At 42.9% G+C, this 24,090-nt stretch overlaps 1 protein-coding gene across 33 annotated transcripts in view; it reads right to left on the bottom strand.

The window, feature by feature from the left end:
• Positions 1 to 24,090, bottom strand: part of DAB2IP (DAB2 interacting protein) — an 898,952-nt gene that overhangs the window by 234,168 nt on the left and 640,694 nt on the right. The window contains exon 1 of one of the 33 annotated variants that reach the window (XM_033960840.1): positions 1,019 to 1,111. The exons of the other annotated variants lie outside the window; for them this stretch is intronic. The gene's annotated coding sequence lies outside the window, so the exon portion shown is untranslated. Of the gene's footprint in view, positions 1 to 1,018; positions 1,112 to 24,090 lie in introns of those variants that run through there. 33 annotated transcript variants of the gene reach the window in all.

The raw sequence follows: 24,090 nt of genomic DNA, 5'->3' as shown, positions 1-24,090 counted from the left end.
GTGCCGCTACTGCCAATGACACCTAACTAAGCACATAACTCACTTCAGTAAATCAGGCCCTTAAACTGTAAGACCTACGGGGATACAGATACCTACTATATTCGAACTAACTTGCCATGAACTTGACTTTGGAAAGTCAAGTAATTAAATCCAAATGATTGATACTTGATATTGACCCCTGTGACCCCCCTGTTGGAATAACAGACCTGCAAAAGACTTCAGTCAAAGAGAGATTTGCCTCCCGGTCTTTGGCGGGAGATTAACACCTAGGTAACAGCAGAAAAATCAGTTGTCCCTCATCAGATGTAATAATCTTATAAGCTAAATATTAATGTAAGCTATTACAATTTGTAGAAAAATTACCCCAGAAATAGTATTTTTTTTTCTGGGATGACACTGCTGCATTCTGATTCGTGGTAAAGTTATGTATAGCTTTCTCTAGTGCCATGCACAATATCTTAAACACACAAACCTGCATAGGTTTGGATGTATATCAGTGCTCCTCAACTTGATCCTTGCCTTTCTAGCTTGCAGGATTTCCAAAATTAATATGCATGAGGTATATCTGCATACAATTGCATCAATACATGCAGATCTATTCATTGGTGATATATTGCAGACAATCTAGCTACAAGGTTCATGAGAGCCAGAATGATAATTATGGATGATATACACACACCCAACAAATACATGCTACATCTCTACAGCATTGTACACATCTAGTAGAGCTTCAGAAAGAACTGGATAATACATACAGATATATATATTTATTTTATTTCTAAAATTTCTAAACTGCCTATAACTAAGTGGTTAAAACATTCACAATAGTTCATGGACAATACAGTTCCAAAATGTATTCAGTTACATCACAATCACATAGTAATTTAGTCCAGTTACGTCAAAAGCTCAACGAATTTACATATTATCCATCCCCACTTAATAAGGTGCAGTAATCACAATTCAGATTTCTTATCAAATATGCTTACTAGCAAAGTTTCAGAAGAAAGCCTCCACATACCAGTTGTGTCTTCAACATCTTTCTAAACTGTAAACGGTGGCATAGCCAGCCCTCTTTTTGCGGGAAGCGGGGGTGAACTGGAGAATGGCAATGCATTTCCTACACAGAATGGTATTTGTGCAATCCCTTTTGGACACAGGAGCTCAATCCATGCTCTCAAGATTTTTTTCCTGTTGGAGTGAGGGTGGGAATTGACTTTCACCAGTGATCTCATAGGAAAAGTTATTTACTTCTAGTACTATGCAAACAAAGGACAACATCAAAACAGTTCAAGCACTGAAGCCATCCAAGTCATCAATAAAACATGCATACACTAGGAGTCTCTTCATCAAAGGCACACTTTAGAAAGGAACCACCTCATAGTGGTACCTGTTATCACATGATGCAGATTCTCTTTAGGAGGATATAAACACTTTGCCTATGAGCTCCTGATGAATCCCTTTCCCAGAGCAAGTCTGTAGAAATTCCATTCACTGGCAGGCCTCTAAACAGAAATGCTACTTCTTTCCGACACATAAAGTAATATGTATCAATAATAATCAAGAAGTAGGGGTCAACTACTCCTCTTATCAAGCTAAGCCTCTGGTCCTCTCAGTCGTAAGATCTCCTAGACTTTAAAAAAACACCCATTCCCAGGTATCAAATCCAAGATATCTCCCTTCAGTCTCAGCATACTACAAGAAGAATGAGGCCAAAAATGGACTAGTTTTATAGAAACAACTGTTCTAAAGACACCTTCCCAAGGGGAATGACTGAAATGCTACAAACAACTCTCTGACCAATTTAACTTGCATGGGACACTTTTGTAACCACCTTACTTTTACGGAGGCAGCACTACGTGCACACTCTCAAATCTACACTGTAAACACATAATTATAGCTAGATGTCATTTTCAACCAGCAAAACTAGGTCTCTGAATAGATAGAAAAGGAATTAGATACTTTAGAGACAGATCTTTTTTTTCTGTTTCGTGGTGGATTAAAACTGAGATATCTCGAGATCATCAATCTCTAACAAGCAGATATTCAGCCAATAGTGGTCAGCATTTTTTTAGTTGCAGGTAGTATTAATGCCGGGCCAAGTCCAGGCACTGGCACTGAATATCTGGGTTTTTATGGTCAGCTCTCTCTTACGTGGTTGTGCAATTTTCAGCACTTCACCATCTAAGCTGTATCATATAAAAATAGAACTGAGTTTCATGGGTCCAATTTGGTCACTTAATTTAGGAAGTTAAGTGCTGATTATCACAGTATTTAACCTCATAAGTGCCGACTCCATCCCCAAACTGCCCGTAAAATACCCAGCTTTCACTTTAGTAGACGTGGTGATAGTCAATGGCACTGACCAGTTAAGTGCTGCTGAATATCAGTGACTAGTGCACAAGAGCCTTTTCTGGATGGTTAAGGGGCAGTTTCACGAACACGCCAAAAAAAAAAAAAAAAAATCCAGTAGCGAACATGACCATTTTTGATACAGAAAAACTTCTCTTTTTGTTTTGAAAATGGTCATTTCTCAGATATTTCTGTTCTATGTTCACGGCTGAAGATTCAGGAGCGGGACCGCAAAAGACAAATGCGAATGGGGATGGTGGAGTGGTAGACCCCCGATCGATTTTCAGAGGGTTGTGTTCGTGAGGAGCTAGCTAAATTAAAGGTAGACAAAGCGATGGGGCCGGATGGTATATATCCAAGGGTGCTGAAGGAACTTAGGGAAGTTCTAGAGGCTCCACTAACTGATTCTTTCAAAGCTTCTCCAGAGTTGGGAGTGGTACCAGAGGACTGGAGAAGGGTAATCAGTGTGCCTATCTTTTTGAACCATTTTTTGGGGAAAAAAAAAAAGTCCAAAAGAAAAACACACAAACAGGCCATTTGGATCTAGGAGCGGCCAGCATTTTTAGTAAACTGGCCTTAAAGACATCCCAGCAGAGCAGTGGGACACCTTAGGGGACATTGCAATGAACTTCACATAAAAAGACCAGGGTACAGATCTCACCATAACCCCATTATAGCGAATGTTAAGCCCTCCAAAACTGACCCAAAATCTACAGGCATATCTACCCAATGTGATTAGAAAAGTGACTGCTTTCCTAGGAGGATATGTGGAGGTATACCCACCATTTAAAAATACACATGGTTGCGTACGCTAACATTTCAGTTCCATAAAGAATGGCCTAGTGGTTATTTTATTATTTATTTATTTTGTTTTCAATCCCATTTTTCCCAAAGAGCTCAGAATGGGTTACAGGTTAAACAAAAAATAAATAGAACCAAGGGAGGCTGTTAAATAAATCTATATCCAAATAACACAACCTCAAAAATATAGGATAACAAGTCCAAGTGTTACTCTCAAGGGAGAAAAGACCTCAGTATCTAATAGGGAAAATCAAAGCAACCCATATAGACAGGCTAGTTGCAAATATCATTTGCAGCCAGCACTGGCACTGGCTACAAGTGATATTTGCAACTAGCCTGTCTATATGGGTTGCTTTGATTTTCCCTATTAGACACTGAGGTCTTTTCTCCCTTGAGAGTAACACTTGAACTTGTTATCCTATATTTTTGAGGTTGTGTTATTTGGTTACAGGTTAAACATACATAATAGGTTAGAGCTGCTGCCTCAGCACCCTGAGGTTGCAAGTTTGATCTCAGCCTGCTCCCTATCTCTGGGCAAGTCACTTAACTCTCCAGTATTCCAGGTACCACAGTTAGAGTGTAAGCCTGCCGGGACAGATAGGGAAAATACGAAGGTGTGCTTGCGGTTTTATCGCACGCGCTAGCCAAAAATCTACCGCCTGCTCAAAAGAAGGTGGTAGCGGCTAGTGCGCAGGGCAATTTAGTGCACGCTATTCCACGTGTTAAGGCCCTAGGACTCCTTTTACTAAGCTGCGATAGCATTTTTAGCGCACGCAGAATTTTACCACACGCTAAACCCGCGCTACATGGCTAGAACTAACGCCAGCTCAATGCTGGCGTTAGCATCTAGCACGTGTGGCAATTTAGTGCACGCTAAAACTGCTAGCGCAGCTTTGTAAAAGGAGCCCCTAGAGTACCTAATTACTACTCAGTGTATTGTAAACCGCTTTGGGTGAATCTCTTCATGAAAAGGTGGTTAATAAATCCCAATAAATAAAGAATAAAATGTTAGATCTAAAGACAACTCACCATAAATATACTGATCAAACTTTTCTCAGTCTAAGACTGAAGCTGAATGTTAATGTTTTTTGGAAAAAAATCAAAATATTTGTCTGATTTATGGTATTTCAGATTTTTATGGTTTACTTTTCTATTGTTTTTGTTGAACTATGGGCTCCTTTTATCAAGCTGCGCTAACGGTTTAATGCGCGTAATAGCAGGCGGTAGTTTTTGGCCAGCGCAGGGGTTAACGCGTGATGAAAAGTCGCGAGCGTTAACCCTGCTAGCGCGGCTTGATAAAAGGAGCCCTATATGCGATTTCATTGGGGGGTAATATTCAGCTGGCGGCAATCAACATTTTGCCGACCACCATCAGCAGTTGAACTCTGATATTCAACACTGGGCCATGTCCGAACTTCAGCACGGAATATCCAGTTTTATGGAGCTAGCTAACGTATATCTGGTTAAGTCCAATATATCACATAAAATAGGACTGACTTTTGTGCAGTTCTGTTTTTGTAATTAAGTGCTGAATATTGGCACTTCACTGCCAGGTGCCAACTCTACCCTCAGAACCCCCCCACCCCCCCGCCAAAAAAAACCCAACAAAAAACGCAGTTCAACGTGAGATGGTTATTTTCAGCAACACTAAACTGTTAAGTGCCACTGAAAATTAGTAGTTACCTCCAAAAAGGCAATTTAATTGGCCAGGAACCTTTTCTGGCCGGTTAAATCGCTTTGAATATCAACTCCATTATGTTTTGTTTCATATACTGGGTGTGTTAATATATACGTGAATGTCTAGCAAATTTTTGAAAGCCTCGTATAAATAAAGATGAAATGGATATTATTGACATCTTAATTCTTTCAGACGGTGCATTGCCTTCATCGTCATACTGAAAATACAGCAGAGAGTATAGAGGAATGTTGCTATGCCACATGAATAATGTGTAACACAATTTCAGCAGCTACATTCAAAGTGGGATATGGTTCTTGACTTCAAATATTAAACCAAAATCCACAAACAGTAGAGCACTGCAGAGAATCTCAGGTATTGCCAGGAGGCCCCGATTGAAGATCAAAAAATCATGCAATGCAGTGAACAAAGGAGAAATGTAAATATGAACAATCAGAATGCAATGGAAAAGGAAACAGCCAGGGAAAAATGAAGAAGAATGTCTCCCCCCTTCAATGTATACTCATGGGGAGGCAGAAATCAGCATATCCATCTCCATGTTCACTCTTTCAGGAGTGGGCGGGGATGTACACAGATGGATCAAGCACTGGCTGTCGGGTAGACTGCAGAGGGTCGGAGTGAAGGGCCAATATTCTGACTGGCGGGGAGTCATGAGCGGTGTGCCGCAGGGATCAGTGCTGGGGCCGCTGCTCTTCAACATATTTATCAACGACCTGGAAACGGAGGCAAAATGCGAGGTTATAAAATTTGCGGACGATACCAAACTCTGCGGCAGGGTTAGGACCAGAGAGGAATGTGAGGTCCTACAAAGGGACCTGCACAAGCTGGAAGACTGGGCAAACAAATGGCAAATGTGCTTTAACGTGGAAAAATGCAAGGTCATGCATATAGGAAACAAGAACCCGTTGTTCAACTACAAAATGGGGGGGGGGGGCACTGCTGGGAGACAGCGGACTTGAGAGAGACTTGGGTGTGCTAGTGGATGCATCAATGAAGCCATTCGCACAGTGCGCAGCAGCGTCGAAAAAAGCCAACAGGATGCTGGGCATCATAAAGAAGGGTATCACAACCAGGACGCGGGAAGTCATCATGCCACTATATCGGGCGATGGTGCGCCCGCATCTGGAATACTGCGTTCAGTATTGGTCGCCGCACCTCAAGAAGGACATGGCGGTACTTGAAAGAGTCCAAAGGAGAGCAACGAAGCTGGTAAGAGGGCTGGAAAACTGCCCATATGCCGAGAGGCTGGATAAGCTGGGTCTCTTCTCTCTGGAAAAAAGGAGGCTCAGGGGAGATATGATAGAGACCTTCAAGATCCTGAGAGGCATAGAGAGGGTGGATAGGGACAGGTTCTTCAGACTGAGAGGGACAACAGGTACAAGGGGGCACTCGGAGAAACTGAAGGGGAAAAAGTTCAAGACAAATGCAAGGAAGTTTTTCTTCACCCAAAGGGTCGTGAACACATGGAAATGCGCTCCCGGAGGAAGTGATCAGGCAGAATACAGTACAGGGATTCAAACAGGGATTGGACGGATTCCTGAGGGACAAAGGGATCGTAGGGTACTGAAACCAAGGGGTGATTCAAACAGGTCATGACCTGTTGGGCCGCCGCGGGAGCGGACTGCTGGTCGAGATGGACCTGTGGTCTGACCCAGCGGTGGCACTGCTTATGTTCTTATGTTCTTATATTATTTCACAGAATGTGACAAATGCATGGAACAGCCTTCCAGAGGAAGCAGTGGAAGCAAAAGTATTTGCATAAGAAAGGCTAGGATAAAAATTGAAGTTCTCTAGCCACTAAAGGCTCCTTTTACGAAAGTGCGCTAGCGTTTTTGGCGCACGCACAAGATTAGCACGTGCTATAGCGCATGTTAGCTAAAAAAATTATTGCCTGCTTAAAAGGAGGCGGTAGCGGCTAGCGTACGCTAAAACCGCTAGCGCACCTTTGTAAAAGGAGCCCTAAGAAGGGAAGGAAAGCATAGATCAACAGCAGAAAAAAAACGACAGGAAATAATCTGGGCAGATTACATAGGCCCTAAATTCCTTATTTGCTATCATGTTTTGTATTATCATAGCTATTGTTGGTTGCAAATATCTTAGAAGTAGATATTCAGTACATGGTAGTTAGCGGTTTTTAAGCTGCTTTTAGTCACATCCTGAATTAATAATAATAACTTTATTCTTTTATACCGCCATAACCAAAAGTTCTAGGTGGTTTACACTAAAAAGAGCTGGACAATCAGCGAAATACAGTAATACAGTAAGAAAATGCAAATATTTGTAAAGTAGAATTTCAATAATAAAACTCACTAAGTAATAAACTTATAGAACAAAGTGGCCTTAATTAATTTCCGAAAATTGCAATAGGATAACATAGCTTGCTGAATACATTTACTTAACCAAGATTGTTGCCTACCAGCTTGAAATGCTAAGGTCCTATCTAAGAAGGTCTTATATCTACACCCATTAATTAAGTAGAAGTTTTTAGTTTCTCTTGATGGTCTATGCAACACAAAATAAGGAAAAAGGTAAGCTGGAGACAATCCCGATATCAGCTTAAAGCAGATACAGGAAAATTTGAATAATACTCTTGCCTCCAAAGGCAGCCAATGAAGTAAACGATAATATGGACTATATGGTCATTCTTTTTTAAACCAAAAAATCAATCGAACAGCTGTATTCTGAATTATCCTTCATTTCCTTAGAATTTTTTTGGGTGCTCCTAAATAGATGATGTTACAATAGTCTAAAATAAATAAAATTAATGCCTGCACCAATAGTCTGAACGATAAAGAATCAAAATATATTTTTATGGTTCTTCATTTCCACAATGTAAAAAAAGCATTTTTGTACCACTAAGTTCATGTGTTCTGCTAGAGTTAAATGTTGGTCTAGTCTGGATATTCAATGCGGGGTCATGTCTGGGCTCTGGCACTGAATATCTGAGTGTATGCAGTCACCAGTCAAGGAGGCGGACCATCCTGGGCACCGTCTTGGTGGGGGTGAAAAACATCTCTTCGCCACCCCCACGCCACACTCGCACCCTCCCTCCATACCTTTTTTAATCTTCGCCAGTTTGAGTAACTACTCTGGCCTGCTACTCGCATCGGCCTGGCTCCCTCTGAAATCACTTCCGGATCGCTGGGCCAGAAAGTGACATTAGAGAGAAAGCCAATGCCGGCACGAGCTCGCACTGGCAAAGATTTAAAGAGGCACTGGGTGGGAAGGGAGGGCATGAGTGTTGTGTAGGGGGCACAAAAAGAGCAGGGGAACAGAGAAAAAGGCGCAGGGAAGCACCAATGCCTCAGGCACCTCCTATCCTCATTACGCCATGGCTTACATTTCTCCTCTCCTCAAGTCACTTCACTGGCTCCCTATTTACACATACAAACTCCTCTTACCGACCTACATTTGGCCTGATTTTAAGGCCAAATGGGATCGGCACATGGGATCTATTCACAGGGCAAAGGTAGGGGAGGGACATTAAGGTGGGCAGACTAGATGGGCCATGGGCCCTTATCTGCCGTCTATTTCTATGTTTCTATGTTTCTACAAGTGTATTCACTCTGCAGGTCCTCAGCATATCTCCTCTCTCCCTACCTTCTCCCCCCCCCCAACCAGGTACTCCACTCAGCTGGTAAGTCTTTCTTATCTGTATCCTTCTCTTCTACAGCCAACAACAAACTCTGTCCCTTCTACCTTGCTGCACCGTATGCCTGGACAAACTGTCTGACTCAATATATCGAACTCTGTCTCTGGCAGTATTCAAATCCAGACTCAAAGGCCACTTCTTTGAGGATGCTTTCGGTTCCAAACTCCAACCTGCATTCTAAGCACCAGTGTCTGTCTTGTCATTTCCCTCTGCAATTCCCTACCTGAGCACAGTGTATTGATGCACCTTCTTGTCCAGTTTGTCTAGATTATGATTGTAAGCTCTTTTGATCAGGTACTGTCTCTTCTGTGTTTTGATGTACAGTGCTGTGTATATCTAGTAGCACTATAGAAATGATTAAAAGTAGTAGTGAGTTCTCGTACTGCCCATGCGCAGTTCTCAGGCCACCCGGGCACTACCTGGATTGTGCCACGGCACTTAGGGATAATGCTCAGTGGTACTAACCACTTACCAAAAAGGGAGTGGAAATAAGGATGCATCTTATGGAGCAAATACCTCCCCCCCCCCCCCACCGTAGGCAGCCCCCCCCAGTACCTTTTTTAAAAGTCCTCTTTCCGCGCTCCTGCCTGTCTCCCTCGCCAGTCAGCTCTTCTTCGGTTCCGGCAGAGCGGCGCAGAAGGCAGGTGCTTGCTGTTCGCATTCCTGCCTGGTCTGGCGCCGCTCCCCGATTGGCTGCAGTCAGTTCTCGCAAGTCCAATGCTGTAACCCTGATTAGCAGCAGTGCAGCTTGCATGTGTGTCCGGTGCTGGAGGAGGTGAGAGCTGAAGCATTTGCGGACAAGACCACATAAGGCACAAGTTTTCCATAAAGAATCATTCTTTATAATACCGAGGGCCTCAAAATGGTTGGTCCAAAATACCATATTTTTCATTCTATAAGACACACCCGACCATACGACACACCCACCTGTAGAGTAGGAAAACCCAAGAAAAAAAAATTCCTACCACTCTGTCCTGTACCCCCTCTGATAGTCTAGTGGTAGGCTGGGACAGGGTCTTATAGAGCGAAAAATCCGATGGCAGCATAGGCACACACATACACCCTCACAAAAACAGGAATGATTTTAGAAATTAAACTACCATACCATGTGAGTCGCAAGAACTGACTGGAGCCAATCGGGGAGCGGTGTTGGACCAGGTAGGAACGCGAACAGCACGTGCCTGCCTTCTGCGCTGCTCTGCCCGAACTGATGAAGAGCGGTCCGGCGAAGGAGACAGGCAGGAGCAAGGAAAGATCCAACAGACTTCAAAAAAGGTAACAGAGGGGCTACCTACGGAGGGTATTCGTTCCATAAGACGCACCCTTATTTCCACCCTCTTTGTGGGGGGTGAAAAAAGTGCATTTTATAGAGCAAAAAATGCAGTAGTTGGTTCAAAATCTTGTCTCTTGCAGTTGATACTTTGATAGTTTTTCACTTTCTGCATGTTGCACTTTCAGCTGTGTATAATCCACATTTTGGATTTGTAGGTACTTAGAGGGCCGCAGAAAAAATAGTTCATGTCTTATTTTTTTCTGCGGTTCTCCAAGTACCTACAAATCCAAAATGTGGCTCTGCAAAGGGCTTGAATTTGAGACCGCTGATATATAGTATACACACACACTTATAGAGTATATATATATAGAGAGAGAAAGATTTAAGATGATAAAATGAAATTCACTATTGAGTGGGACCTAAATGAAGTCTGGTAGTCCAGTGATGTGCTTGGAAAAAAAATTCCATTTCCATCTCACCACTAGTGTTTGTTTAAAGTAAACGAAGGCTGATGGAAGTTAGCAGAAAAAAAAAGCAATTCACCATCAGCACGATCTAGCCAGCAGCAATCACACCCAGTCATCATCAACTTGGCTCTTCTAATTAAACCGGACTTATTATCACAATCTATTAAAATCGGATATAAGGTTTGAAGGCCTGTTTGATCTCCTCACTTAGTGGTTAATAGTCTCACCTTGCAGAGCCCCTGACATACATGCCCAGGGCTCACAAGAGAAATGCGGTGCCTGCTGCAAATGACTAATGGAATACAAAGTAAAATGCTGTTTAATTGTTGTACATATTGGGTCACACTTGATTGGAACATTGAGTCCTGAACTGACTGACAGTCTGTTGCTCTGATGCATTAGAGAGTCAGAGATGGCTAATGAGAATGGATCAGGACAAATTCAATAGTAAGCTTGAATACCAAATGACCTTGAAACAGGACAAAGACAATGCAAGCTCAGATAGCAAATGACCTTGAAGCTGATCTTTTTGATCAGTGTTATTCCTCCTGCAGCAAGAGTTATCTAGTTTTACTGAACTACCTTGCCTGTTTTTAGACTCTTTGCCTCTTGCTGTTAAAATGTTTTCTTGTCCCTATTTAAGCTATATTCATCTTTTCATCATTTATGAGCATCTTTCATTTCTTTTTAAGTCCCCTCCCCCTCACCCGGAGGAAGTTCACAGCCACACTGCACTTTCTCAGATCTGTAATCATGTAAATGGAAGAGCAGAAAGAATATTGTGAAAAACTCTCAACAGAAAATGACACTTTTCTTCTGTCGGCATAAGTGGTGCAGGGAAATTGTAACAATTAACCTGGGCCGTAGAAAACTAATTTTGAGCTATGTGTAATGAAAATTTGCACCATTTGTAGAAGCGGGGAGTGCAAAGCAGGATTAAGGCATAGGTAAACTAGGCATGCAACTTAGGGCTCCTTTTATTTACTACGCTGCGATAGCGGTTTTAGCTCGCGCTGAGTTGCCGCGCGCACTAGACCTTAACGCCAGCATTGAGCTGGTGTTAGTTCTAGCCGCGTAGTGCGAGTTTAGCGTATGCTAAAATCCTGCGTGCGCTAAAAACGCTATCACAGCTTAGTAAAAGGAACCCTTAGTTTCAAATGCTTAGGAGGAATCATAGTAACATAGTAAATGACAAGAGATAAAGAGCTGAAAGGTCCATCCAGTCTGCCTTTTAATTATACATACATTACAATTTCATGATTAAATTAAAGTGTCTATTTTTCTTTGTTATTTCTGGGCCATAGACCTTGGAAGTTCACCTGGTAAATAATAAAATAATAATAATAATAACTTTATTTTTGTATACCGCCATACCCAGGGAGTTCTAGGCGGTTCACATCAATTAGTCCAGGTTACAAACAATGAAGTCATAGAAGTTAATAGGAATATACAGGAATGTACAATAGAAGGTCTTATAGGGGAAAACAGGAATGTAACATAGTAACATAGTAACATAGTAGATGACGGCAGATAAAGACCCGAATGGTCCATCCAGTCTGCCCAACCTGATTCAATTTAAATTTTTTCTTCTTAGCTATTTCTGGGCGAGAATCCAAAGCTTTACCCGGTACTGTGCTTGGGTTCCAACTGCCGAATTCTCTGTTAAGACTTACTCCAGCCCATCTACATCCTCCCAGCCATTGAAGCCCTCCCCTGCCCATCCTCCTCCAAACGGCCATACATAGACGCAGACCGTACAAGTCTGCCCAGTAACTGGCCTAGTTCAATCTTTAATATTATTTTCTGATTCTAAATCTTCTGTGTTCATCCCACGCTTCTTTGAACTCAGTCACAGTTTTACTCTCCACCACCTCTCTCGGGAGCGCATTCCAGGCATCCACCTGGATGGTCAATATATACTGGATAATACAGGTTGTTGAGGTTTAGTGCGATAGGAGAGAGAAGGTGGAGATTCGTGTACATAGATTGGAGGGGGAAGGGGGAGAGGGGGGAGAGTTAAGGTACTCTCCTTGGGTTCCAACTACTGGAGTTGCACACTCCAGCCTATCCAAACCATCTCAAACCTTTGTGGGATTCAGACCGTGAAAGTCTGCCCAGCACTGTCCCTCATGTTCCAAATTGCTGGGGCTCCCGAAGCCTTCCCAAGCCCATCATAAACTGAATTGTCATATTTGGCAAGTCTGCCTAGTACCAGCCTAAGTGCTTCAATTGATACCAATCATATTCTAATTAAAGATCCTGCGTTCATGCCATGCTTTCTTGAATTCTGTCACCTTTTCCTTTCCACCACCTCCCTTGGGAGGGCATTCCAGGCATCTACCACCCTCACCATTAAACAGAATTTCCCAAGTCTACCACCCCACAGCCTCAATTTATGCCCTCTAGCCTTACCAATATCCCTTCTAAGGAAAAGATTTGGCTCTATATTAATACCTTTCAATATTTAAATGGCTGTATCATATCACCCCTGTCTCTTCTCTCCTCTAGAGTATACATGTTCAGGTCTTCCAGTCTCTTCTCGTACATTTTATGACGCAAACTTGCTACCATTTTTGTCACCTTCCTCTGGACTGCTTCACATCTTCATCCTTAGCCAGATACGGCCTCCAAAACTGAACATATACTCCATGTGGGGCCTCACCAACAACCTGTACAGGGACATCAACACCTCCTTTCTTCTGCTGGTTATACCTCTCTCTATATAGCCTAGCATCCTTTTGGCTACAGCCACCGCCTTGTCACACAGTTTTGTTGCCTTCAAATCTTCAGACACTTATCACTTCAAGGTCCCGCTCTCCATCTGTATATATCTGCCTCTCACCTCCCAGCACATACATCTCTCTCAGATTTCTACTCTCCAAATGCATCACTCTGCACTTCTTTGCATTGAATTTTAGTTTCCAGACATTAGACTATTCTTCCAACTTTGAGGATCCTTTTTCATGTTTTCCACTCCCTCCGGAATGTCCACCCTGTTACAAATCTTAGTATCATCTAAAAAAAGGCAAACCTTACCTTCTAACCCTTCAGCAATGTCGCTCACAAACATATTGAACAGAAGCAGCTCAGCACCAATCTCTGAGGCACTCCACTACTCACCTTTCCTTTCTCAAGGTGAATTCCATTAACCACCACCCTCTGACATCTGTCCGTCAACTAGTTTCTAATCTAGTTCTCCACTTTGGGAGGAACCGTGTCAAAGGCTTTGCTGAAATCTAAGTAAATTACATCTAACGCACATCCTTGATCCAGTTCTTTGGTTGCCCAGTCAAAGAATTCAGTCATATTCGTTTGGCATGATTTACTTTTAGTAATACCATGTTGTCTCAGATCTTGTAACTCATTAGATTCTAGGAAATTCACAATCTTTTCCTTCAGCAACGCTTCCATTATTTTGGTAACCAAAGTGAGGCTTACTGGTCTGTAGTTTCCTGCTTCATCTCTGTGACCACTTATGTGAAGAGAGACCACATCTGCTCGTCTCTAATCCTACGGAACCTCTCCCATATCCGCCAGAACCTCTCCGAGCTCCCTCAATATCCTGGGATAGAGCCCGTTCATTCCCAGGGCTTTGTCTACCTTCAATTTTTCTACTTGTTCATAAACACTTTCTTCTGTGAACAGTATTTGTTTAGCATGCTTGCTTTTTCCTCATCACTCTTCACATAGCGGTTCATAGTTTCTTTCAGTCCTGCAATCCCATTTTTCATCTTCATTCTTTAACTACCATACTGAAAAATTTTTTGTCTCCTTTTTTTAAACATTTTTAGCCATTTGCTCTTCTGCTCACGCTTTCCCCAGACATATCTCTCTCTCTTGGCTTCTTTCAGTTTCATCCGGTATTCCTTTCTGTACTCCTCTTCTTTAATTTTTTTATATTTCATGAATAACAACTCATTTGCCTTTATTTTCTCCGCCACTATTTTGGAGAACCATATCGGTTTTCTTTTTCATATTTTTCTTTATTTTCCTCACATAAAGGTCGGTAGCCATTTTTATTGCTCCTTTCAGCTCTCATATGCGTTAATTCAATGGCTCCCAAGATAGATTTTGACTCTGGTAAGTCAGCTGTTGGCAGAAAGAATACTTGAAGAGGGGAGACAAGAGTTACCATTACCTTCAGAGCAGTGGCGTACCAAGGGGGGGGCGGGAGGGGCGGTCCGCCCCGGGTACCAAGCCCTGAGGGGGTGCTCCCGGTCCGGTCCAGTTTCTCCCCCCTGCGCCGGGTGTCGCGTCTGGAAACAGCCTGCAGCAAGATCGCGATGCCAGAGATCTTTGCCTGCTTCGACTGTTTCCTCGCCACGGTCCTGCCCCTCCTCTGATGTCAGAGGAGGGGCGGGACCGCGGCGGAGGAAACAGCCGAAGCAGGCAAAGATCTCTGGCATCGCGCGATCTTGTTGCAGGCTGTTTCCCCAGGGCAGTAGCGTACCAAGGGGGGCGAGGGGGAGGTCCATCCCGGGTGCCGCCTTAGGGGGGGGTGCACAGCTGGCCCGGTCCCTATCGCGCTCCTACCCTCCCAGCGAAAGCAGCATCGGCGCCATTATCGAAAAAGGTAATGGCGCCAGGCCTTGGAGCACCAAGGCAGACCGCTTCTCCCCCCTCCCAGCCGAAACCCCGCTGACCATCCTATCTCTTCTCCCCCAAGTGAACCTTTCCGACCCTCCCAGCGAAAGCAGCAAACCTCCCTCCAGTAGCGTCGGCTTTATCCTCCCTCTGCCGCATCACTGATGACGTCATCAGTAACGCGGCAGAGGGAGGAGAAAGCCGCGAAGGAGGTTTGCTGCTCTCGCTGGGAAGGTCGGAAAGGTTCACGGGGGGGGGAGATAGGAGGGTCAGCGGGGGTTCGGCTGGGAGGGAGGAGAAAGCCGCGAAGGAGGTTTGCTGCTCTCGCTGGGAAGGTCGGAAAGGTTCACGGGGGGGGGGGGGGAGATAGGAGGGTCAGCGGGGGTTCGGCTGGGAGGGGGGAGAAGCGGACTGCCTCGGTGCTCCATTACCTTCTTCGGGCAGCAGCAGCGTTTACAATTCGCTGCTGTTGCCGGCTTCAGGCCTTGTTCTCTGCCTGGTCCTGCCTACTTCCAGTTTTCCTGAAGACAGGACCCGACAGAGAGGAAGGCCTGAAGCGGGCAACAGCAGTGAATTGTGAATGCTGCTGCTGCCCGATGAAGTTCAGGACATCAGGACATCGGGGAAGGAGCAGGGAGAAATCGGCTGCTGGCTTGGGGGTGAGGGTAGGGAAAGAATCGTGGAAGTGGAGAAATCGGCACGATGGCTTTGTGCGGGCTGGGGGAGAGAGAAAGAAAGGAAAAAATAAAGAGGGGGGGCCAGGGGGAGAGAGAAAGAAAGGCAGAAATAAAGAGGGGTCAGGGGGAGAGAGAAAGAAAGGCAGAAAGAAAGAGGGGGACCAAGGGGAGAGAAAGAAAGGCAGAAATAAAGAGGGGGTCAAGGGGGAGAGAAAGAAAGGCAGAAAGAAAGAGGAGGGCCAGGGGGAGAGAGAAAGAAAGGCAGAAAGAAAGAGGGGGACAAAGGGGAGAGAAAGAAAGGCAGAAATAAAGAGGGGGGTCAAGGGGGAGAGAAAGAAAGGCAGAAAGAAAGAGGGGGGCCAGGAGGAGAGAGAAAGAAAGGCAGAAATAAAGAGGGGAGCCAGGGGGAGAGAGAAAGAAGAAGGACCAGAAGAAGGACCAGAGACTCATGAAATCACCAGACAAAAAAGTAGGAAAAATGATTTTATTTTCAACTTAGTGATCAAAAGGTGTCCGTTTTGAAAATTTATATCTGCTGTCTATATTTTGCACTATGGCCCCCCTTTTACTAAACCGCAATAGAGTTTTTTAGCGCAGGGAGCCTATGAGCGTCGAGAGCAGCGTGGGGCATTCAGCGCAGCTCCCTACGCTAAAAACCGCTATCGCAGTTTAGTAAAAAGGGAGGGGGAATATTTGTCTATTTTTGTATAGTTGTTACTGAGGTGACATTGCATAAAGTCATCTGCCTTGACCTCTTTGAAACCCCGCGGAATATAAATGATAATTAACATTTTCTCTGCGTACAGCGTGCTTTGTGTTTTTAAAATTTTATTGTTGGTAGATCATTTTGACTTGGCCACAAAGGTAAGGGGGAGGGAGGGAGGGGAACTGCTGAAAGACATCTAGTAATCCTTGCAGGCTTGACTGCAGGGAATTATTTTTGTAAAATCATGTTTTGTTATGTGACTGGCATTATCTAGACTTTAATTTCTATGAATGAATAGAATGAAAATGATATAAAATTACTTGCTTGTTTTTATGTGCGTGCGCTGAAGGAAAGTGGAGAGAGAGTGGGCTGAGGATGCTGAAGGGAAATGGGGAAGAGAGTGGGGAGAAGACGCTGATTTATAAATTGACAATTGTACAGAATATTGTTTCTTTTTATACTTTAATATAAACAATTCAAGGCTTGTGTGGATGGAATCAGGTGGTTTGCGGGGATGGGGACCGAGCTTACGGGGATTTAGTCCAATAAAATGGTATTTTTTTATTTCTCATTATTTGTTTTATTTTTATTTGTTAATTTATAAAGTGGTGATTGTTATGTATCAGTTTTTTCAAATTTACATCTACTGTCTTTATATTTTGCACAGTATTAGAGGACATGTGTTACTGTTTTTTGTGGTGTTGCATTGTATCCAGGGTCTGGTTTCTTGGCGGATCAGTTTAACTTTTGTCTACATATTTCTATTTTTAGTTTGTGATTATTCCATTTTGGGCGAGGGTGTATCTCTGTTCTGTGTGTTCTGAAAAAGACATAGTTTTCAGTTGGCATTGACTACAGGACCAATTGACTGTGCGGGATCTGGCTTGTTTAGTTTTACAATGTATGTGTTGGTGTTCTAGTGCTCACTGCAGTGTTTAAGATGCAGCCTTTTCCTAGGTACACTCTTGTGGTGCGATATGTAGATTGGTACTAAAAATCATATTTTTCATAGAGATGGGGGGGGGGGGGGTGTCAAAAAATGATGGGCCCCGGGTGCCACATACCCTAGGTACGCCACTGCTTCAGAGGTCTGTCTGTTCTCCCTATCCCCTGTGCATTGAATTCCAGTTGACAGCAGCTCTTCATACCTGCTGCTGCCTCCTCTCCTGGCTTTCCTCTGCAGTGAGATTCACAGGGGGGAAGTGGAGGGGGGGCTTTGTGTGAATTTTTAAATGTATGCAGCTTATGAAGGAAGGGCAACATGCTTCTTTGCCTAGGGCCCACTAAAGGGTTAATCTTGCCCTGGGGGAGAGTGATACTGGCAGCACTCCAATCATTGAAAATATGCATATACTTCTAAAAATAGGTCTTTCTCCTCTTTCCCATCCAAAAGTAGACTTTCTACTGTCTCTAACAGATACAAATCACTGTCAGACTGGCTTCATTATTCCCCAAAAGAGTGATCCTTCTCCTCTTTCTCCAACCCCTCAAGTGCATATTGTCCTATTTTCCTCAGGGAAATTGAAACTATGGGCTCCTTTTACCAAGGTGCACTATGCGTTTTAGCGCACGCACCGGATTAGCACGTGCTATAGTGCGCGCTAGCCGAAAATCTAGTGCCAGCTCAAAAGAAGGCGATAGCAGCTAGCGCACGGTATTCCGCACGTTAAGGACCTAATGCACCTTCGTAAAAGGTATTAGGTATTTGTTCTCCAAATACATAGGAAACTAACCCCCTCTTTTACTAAGGTGCGCTAACTGATTAGCGCAAGCTAATAGAATTAGCGCACGCACTAAACGCTAACGCGTCCATTAGACTAACATGCACGAATTAGCATTTAGCGCGCGCTAATCGGTTAGCGCACCTTAGTAAAAGAGGGCCTAAGTTATTCTATTCAATTGTAACAACTTCCTATTTTGCAAACCGCATAGAGCTTCATAGTGCTGCGGTATATAAGCAGAATGTTATGTTATGCTATATTGCTAGGCATTTTATGAGAAAAACCAGGAAGGGACTGCATCAGAGTAGAATTTGCATACCTGACATGACCGCATCTAAGCGTGTATGTTCCTAAGAAGTCTATATACATAGGCAAATGCCTTGAAGTATACTTTTTTCACCTGAAAGTATCTTTATAAACATGAGCCCTGGTTTGCACATGCCAAACTACTATTTATTGATTTTTTTTTTCATTTTTATTTTAAATATTATAAGTTTGATATTTTAGTATGATATTTAATTATTCTTAGAAACTGGAAATTGATTTTCATTTACTATTCTTATTTATCTTTGATAATTAATTTAACCCATTGCTATTTAAAGGGCTCTTTTACTAAAGTTTACACTTACGGGCCAAGTGGCACTTACGTGTGTAAGTGCCACTTTTACAAAGCCACGCTAGCAGCTGCCGCGCGGTAACAGCCCCGAAGCCCTTTAAATCTCCATGGGCTTCGGGGCCATTAGCGCAGCGCAGCTTTGTAAAAGAGGCCGTTAGTGCACATTAAGCTTTGGTACAAGGGCCCCTAAATATATTTTTGCTTAATTGGTGCTACATGCTTATCTTGTACTCTTCTTTGATCTTATTTGAAAAGACAAATTCTAAAACAAGAACTCAAACTAAGAGGCCCTAACCATTCACTTCCTGGATCTGTGTCCTGCCTTTATTGTGCATGTGGAGACTTCTATTTATAGATTAGCATTTATCCTTGTGCATTGCAGTGCACAGCACTTAACTATTTGATCAACAGCGATGGCCTCTTTTAAATCTTATATCAATATCAGCTACATATATTAGTGAACATTAACAATCCAAATATAATAGGCTTAGCCAGTAAGGGTCATATTGTATGTGGTACATAAAAAATAAATGCTGAAAAGGATGGCACTTGGCCTGATTTTATAAAATAATTTAGAAGTTATGCACAGTTTACAGAATCATGCTTAGATCTGGTATACGTGACTAACATGCACAGTTTACAGAATCATGTGTAGCATTGGTACACATGACTAACATGTACAGTAAATTCACCCATTTAGGCCAATGAAAACTAGGCCTAAATATATGTACCTAAGTTGTTGTTTGGATTCCTTATTTTCTATAACAATGCACATAACTTTTAGGAATGCCCATGATCTGCCCATGTTCCTCCCCTGGCCATGCCTCTTTTTGAAAATCTCACACTGGAATTGACGCACACCACTTTATAGAAAACGCTTAAAAAGTTATGTGCATAACTTCTAATTAGTTCTGATTATCAGCACTGCTTAGCTTGTTAAACAATTAAGTTGAATACGCAAATCTGTCTTCCAGCCTCTCACCAAACAGCATTTGACCTTTGAAAGGAAGATTGTTCAGTGTCGCCTTAGAGGCCGAATCTCCAGCCCAGTGGCAGATCCAAAGCGTCCTGTGAGCCAACTTGCCTAGAGCTCATTACAAGGCATCCGCCACATAATTTCCACCCTCCAGCACTAGGTGGGGGTGGGCGTCCCCCTCTACCGAGGGCACCCGGCGTAATCTCGTGTGACCGGCATGTGCCGCAAACGAGGCCGCTGCTGCTGCCTTGATGCCCAAATAATCCATCTCAAAAAACATCTTTAAAACCATGTCTACCCTGTGATCCTGGAATTCTTTTGAAAGGTTACTTGGACACACAAAGTCAGAGGCGTGAAGAAAGTACAAGAGATTTATTACGGTATACCGGACTCTAGTGCAGTTAATAGCCTGCCTACTAGAGTGTCAGAAACAGGAAATACACAGACTTTTATGCCCTTTTCGCAAACTAATATATGCAAAAACTACAATTTTCATTTGTTACTTCTATAACTTTTCTACAATTATTATTGGTCCTAAGCTCACACTAGCAGGTCACTTATCTAACTCTTACAGTTCTAAATGTTAAATGTACAGAAGGGCAGGGTACATCATGGCTCAAACGCTTATCTATTCAGCTTACATTGTGGTAAGGCAGGGACATACATTTTAGGCAGATGAGGTCAATAGATTGTACACTTTCTTCAGCTATGTAGGCCAGAGCAATATTTTAAACAACAGTTAACCATTTCATGACCCTACACTTTAAGCATTCCTTCTACAATAGGGAGTGCTGTGTGTTTGGTGACCTGAGCCACTGCCGAATCAGCTTCAGGGTGCACAAACAGCTGCTGAAATTCTATGCATTGAATAAGGCTTAGGTATAGCCCATGTCAGTCTGAAAGAACTCTCAGGAGTGTCCCACTGTTCCAAAACTAGGGCAGCGAGAACTGGATGCGCAGGCAAAAAGTATGTTGGAGCCTTAGGGCTCCTTTTACTAAGGTGCGCTAGCATTTTTAACGCGTGCTCAAGATTAGCTAAATGAAAAATACTAACGCAAGCTCTATGGAGGCGTTAGCATTTTAGCGCACAGCATTGTAGCGCACACTTAAACCACTAGCACACCTTAGTGAAAGGAGCCCTTAGAGTGGCTCATGACAGTACACTGAGAGGTGGAGAGCTGATCCTCCAGCTTCGGTACATTTATGGTGTCCTCAATAGCATGGTGGGCAGACGCCGACTAAAAGAACCTACGTATGGAGGGGTCATCACCCAGATCGGGGCCGGGGCCGGGGCCACCCCCCCCACACACACACTATTCTGCAAAGGGTATCAGCATCATTCAAGGTGGAGGGCAATGACGCAACAAAAGAGGCAGAATATCAGTGTGCAAACTAAGGCAGTCTGGCTCTGTAGGAATTCTAGGAGCATTGGAGCAATGTTGGAGCATTTAGCACTCCAGGCTGCTTTGTAAAGTGTGTGTGTGTTGGGGGGGGGGGGGGGGGGAGATTAGGTAAATTCAGAATTTTAGTTAATGTAATCTTTTTTTAAAAAAATTATTCATTTTTAAACGTACAATAAGTGCATCAAAATAATATAACAAATAGATTATAAATATATCCTAAATAATCTTCAGGAGTACACAAATTCAAATGTTTTTTTATTCCCATGCAACTAATTTCTTAATCATTTTTTTGATTTTATTTCCCTTTTCCTATTGTATTTTCCTTTTATATATTCTTTCTATAAAAATTGTATTTCTGCCCCCTTTCCTATTGTTTCAAAGATTTGAGTTTGTCTGTTTAGTCTAGGTTTGTCCAATAATTTAATATATATATGTTTTTATATTGCAAACACGTCTGTCTTTCTGTAATTTTTAAATTTTGTTCAAATTGTACTGCTGCATTGTACTGCTGGATAAGCGTTTAATCAAATACTTTGAATAAAGAAGAAAGAATTAATCTAATCTTACTGAGATAGGAGTACAATGCCATAGCATTTGAAAACATATTTGTTCTCCAAATACATAGGAAACTAACCCCCTCTTTTACCTAGGTGCGCTAACTGATTAGCGCACGCTAATAGAATTAGCGCACGCACTAAACGCTAACGCGTCCATTAGACTAACATGCACGAATTAGCATTTAGCGCGCGCTAATCGGTTAGCGCACCTTAGTAAAAGAGGGCCTAAGTTATTCTATTCAATTGTAACAACTTCCTATTTTGCAAACCGCATAGAGCTTCATAGTGCTGCGGTATATAAGCAGAATGTTATGTTATGTTATATTGTGCAACAAATACAGCTACATCTATCCTAAATATGAACTTGGCAAAGTGCATTTCAAAAAAGGCAGAAATAGAGGTACAGCATAAACAAATCCTTTTCTCTTAAGTTTACCTGGAATTATATTTTAATAAATAACACTCTGTGGGCTTTCTGTCCAAAAACAGTGTATTGTAGAACATCCTGGGTGCCACCTTTGATGCTATAAATGCTGTATCTGATTAGCTGCAGGCTCCTGGAAATGGTTCACCATAGCACTCCTAGACATGTGGTGGTTGGTTAACAGTGAATAAATTTTGTCTCTGCAAGCACGCGCTTGGAGCTCTTCAAGGAAGCGGCAATTATGGCAGGGAGAAGGGTTAACTGCAGATTCATCCTGATGCTTGGTGACAGGGTTCCTGGAGCAGAACATAATTTATTTACCCTGAATTCTCACTGTAGCCAATCTCCTACCCTTCACCTCTCCCCCCTAACAATCACAAGGTGCTGCACCACCGCCTAACTTAAATGATCAAATCTACCTTAAAACTCCCGAAAATTACAAAAATTTAGCTGCCTGCTAGCACCTCCCAAACCGGCACCCTAATCGCAGCTACAGAGGCACCTAAGGTTGAAGAAGGCATAGCTAATGCCGGAAATGACCTATCGTCAGTGTAGTCATGGCTAACGCCGGAATTGGCATTAGGCATCATGAAGTGCCTCTCGAGCCGTAATTCACAGCAAACCTAGGCACCGGAAATGTAGGCCTTCAAAACCCTAGCCTACATTTCCGGCACCTACGTTTGACATAGCCGTGATTCTGTAACTGGCACCGGTGCATGATTAACACGCGACTGGTGCTGGTTTTGGAAGCTCCGGCCAATACTGACACTGGTTGCAGAATCCAGCCCATAGCGTCTCTACTTCAAGCAAGTAATATCATTTTAAATTGTATAATAGCTAGAAGCTGTGATGGAAGAAGAGGGGTTGGATATAGTGGCAATCACGGAGACGTGGTTCACGGAGAACCATGAGTGGGATGTAGCTATACCGGGTTATAATTTGTTCAAGAAAGATAGGGTAGGAAGGAAAGGAGGGGGAGTAGCATTGTATATTAAAGATCATATTAAAGCCACACAATTGCAAGATCTGCAGGTCATGGAAGAGGCACTGTGGATCAATTTGGAAAGAGGGAATGGTGAATATATTTACATTGGTGTGATATACAGGCCTCCTTCACAGACGGAAGAAGTAGATAGAGATTTAACAGTGGACAATCAGAATATATCTAAAAAGGGGGAAGTCTTGCTAATAGGTGATTTAACATGCCAGATGTTGATTGGGGTATCCCTATTGCGGGGTCTTCTAGAAGTAGGGAGATTCTGGATTCTCTACAAAGAAAACTGTTCCAGCAGTTGGTAATGGAACCCATGCAGGATGGGGTCATACTGGACTTAGTGCTTACAAATGTTACAGTGGGTGAGCATCTGGCATCCAGTGATCACTGCATGGTACGGTTTAATATTAAGATAGGTATAGAGATGGCTCATTCAAAAGTAAAGGTTCTAGACTTTTAAAAAAACTAACTTTGTTCAGATGGGGGTTTACATCAAGGAATTGTTGTGTAGGTGTGAACGTCTGGAAGGAGTGAAAATATGGTGGGCAAAACTGAAAGGAGTGATTGTAAGGGCAACAAACCTTTTTGTAAGGCAAGTAAGTAAAAGTAAGAGGAAAAGAAGGCCTCAAAAGTAATAGTTCTCAAAAGTAGTAGTTGAGAAGGTAAGGAATAAGAGGTTAGCTTTCATAAACTACATAAGATTGCAGAAAGAGGAAGACAGGCAAAAATATCTGGAAAAGTTAAGAGAGACTGATCGTGTAGTCAGGAAAGAAAAGAGGCAAATGGAAGAAAAAATAGCTGACACGGTAAAATGGGGAGACAAGACATTTTTTAGATATATTAGTGATAGGAAGAAGTGTAAAAGTGGCATTGTGAGACTGAAAGGTGAAGAAGAAGAATATGTAGAAGCTGATAAAGAAAAGGCCAAATTACTTAACAAATATTTATGTTCTGTGTTCACAGATGACGCGCTGGGAGCGGGACTGCAGAAGACAAATGTGAATAGGGATGGAGGAATAATAGACCCTGATTGATTTTCAGAGGGTTGTGTTCGTGAGGAGCTAGCTAAAATAAAGGTAGACAAACCGATGGGGCCGGATGGTGTACATCCTAGGGTGCTGAAGGAACTTAGGGAAGTTCTGGTGGCTCCGCTGACTGACCTTTTCAATGAGTCTCTAGAGTTGGGAGTGGTAC

This window comes from Geotrypetes seraphini, chromosome 10 (genome assembly GCF_902459505.1).
Source record: "Geotrypetes seraphini chromosome 10, aGeoSer1.1, whole genome shotgun sequence".
NCBI lineage: Eukaryota > Metazoa > Chordata > Amphibia > Gymnophiona > Dermophiidae > Geotrypetes > Geotrypetes seraphini.
The sequence above is the reverse complement of the archived record's forward strand: the minus strand, read 5'-3'. Positions and strand labels throughout refer to the sequence as shown.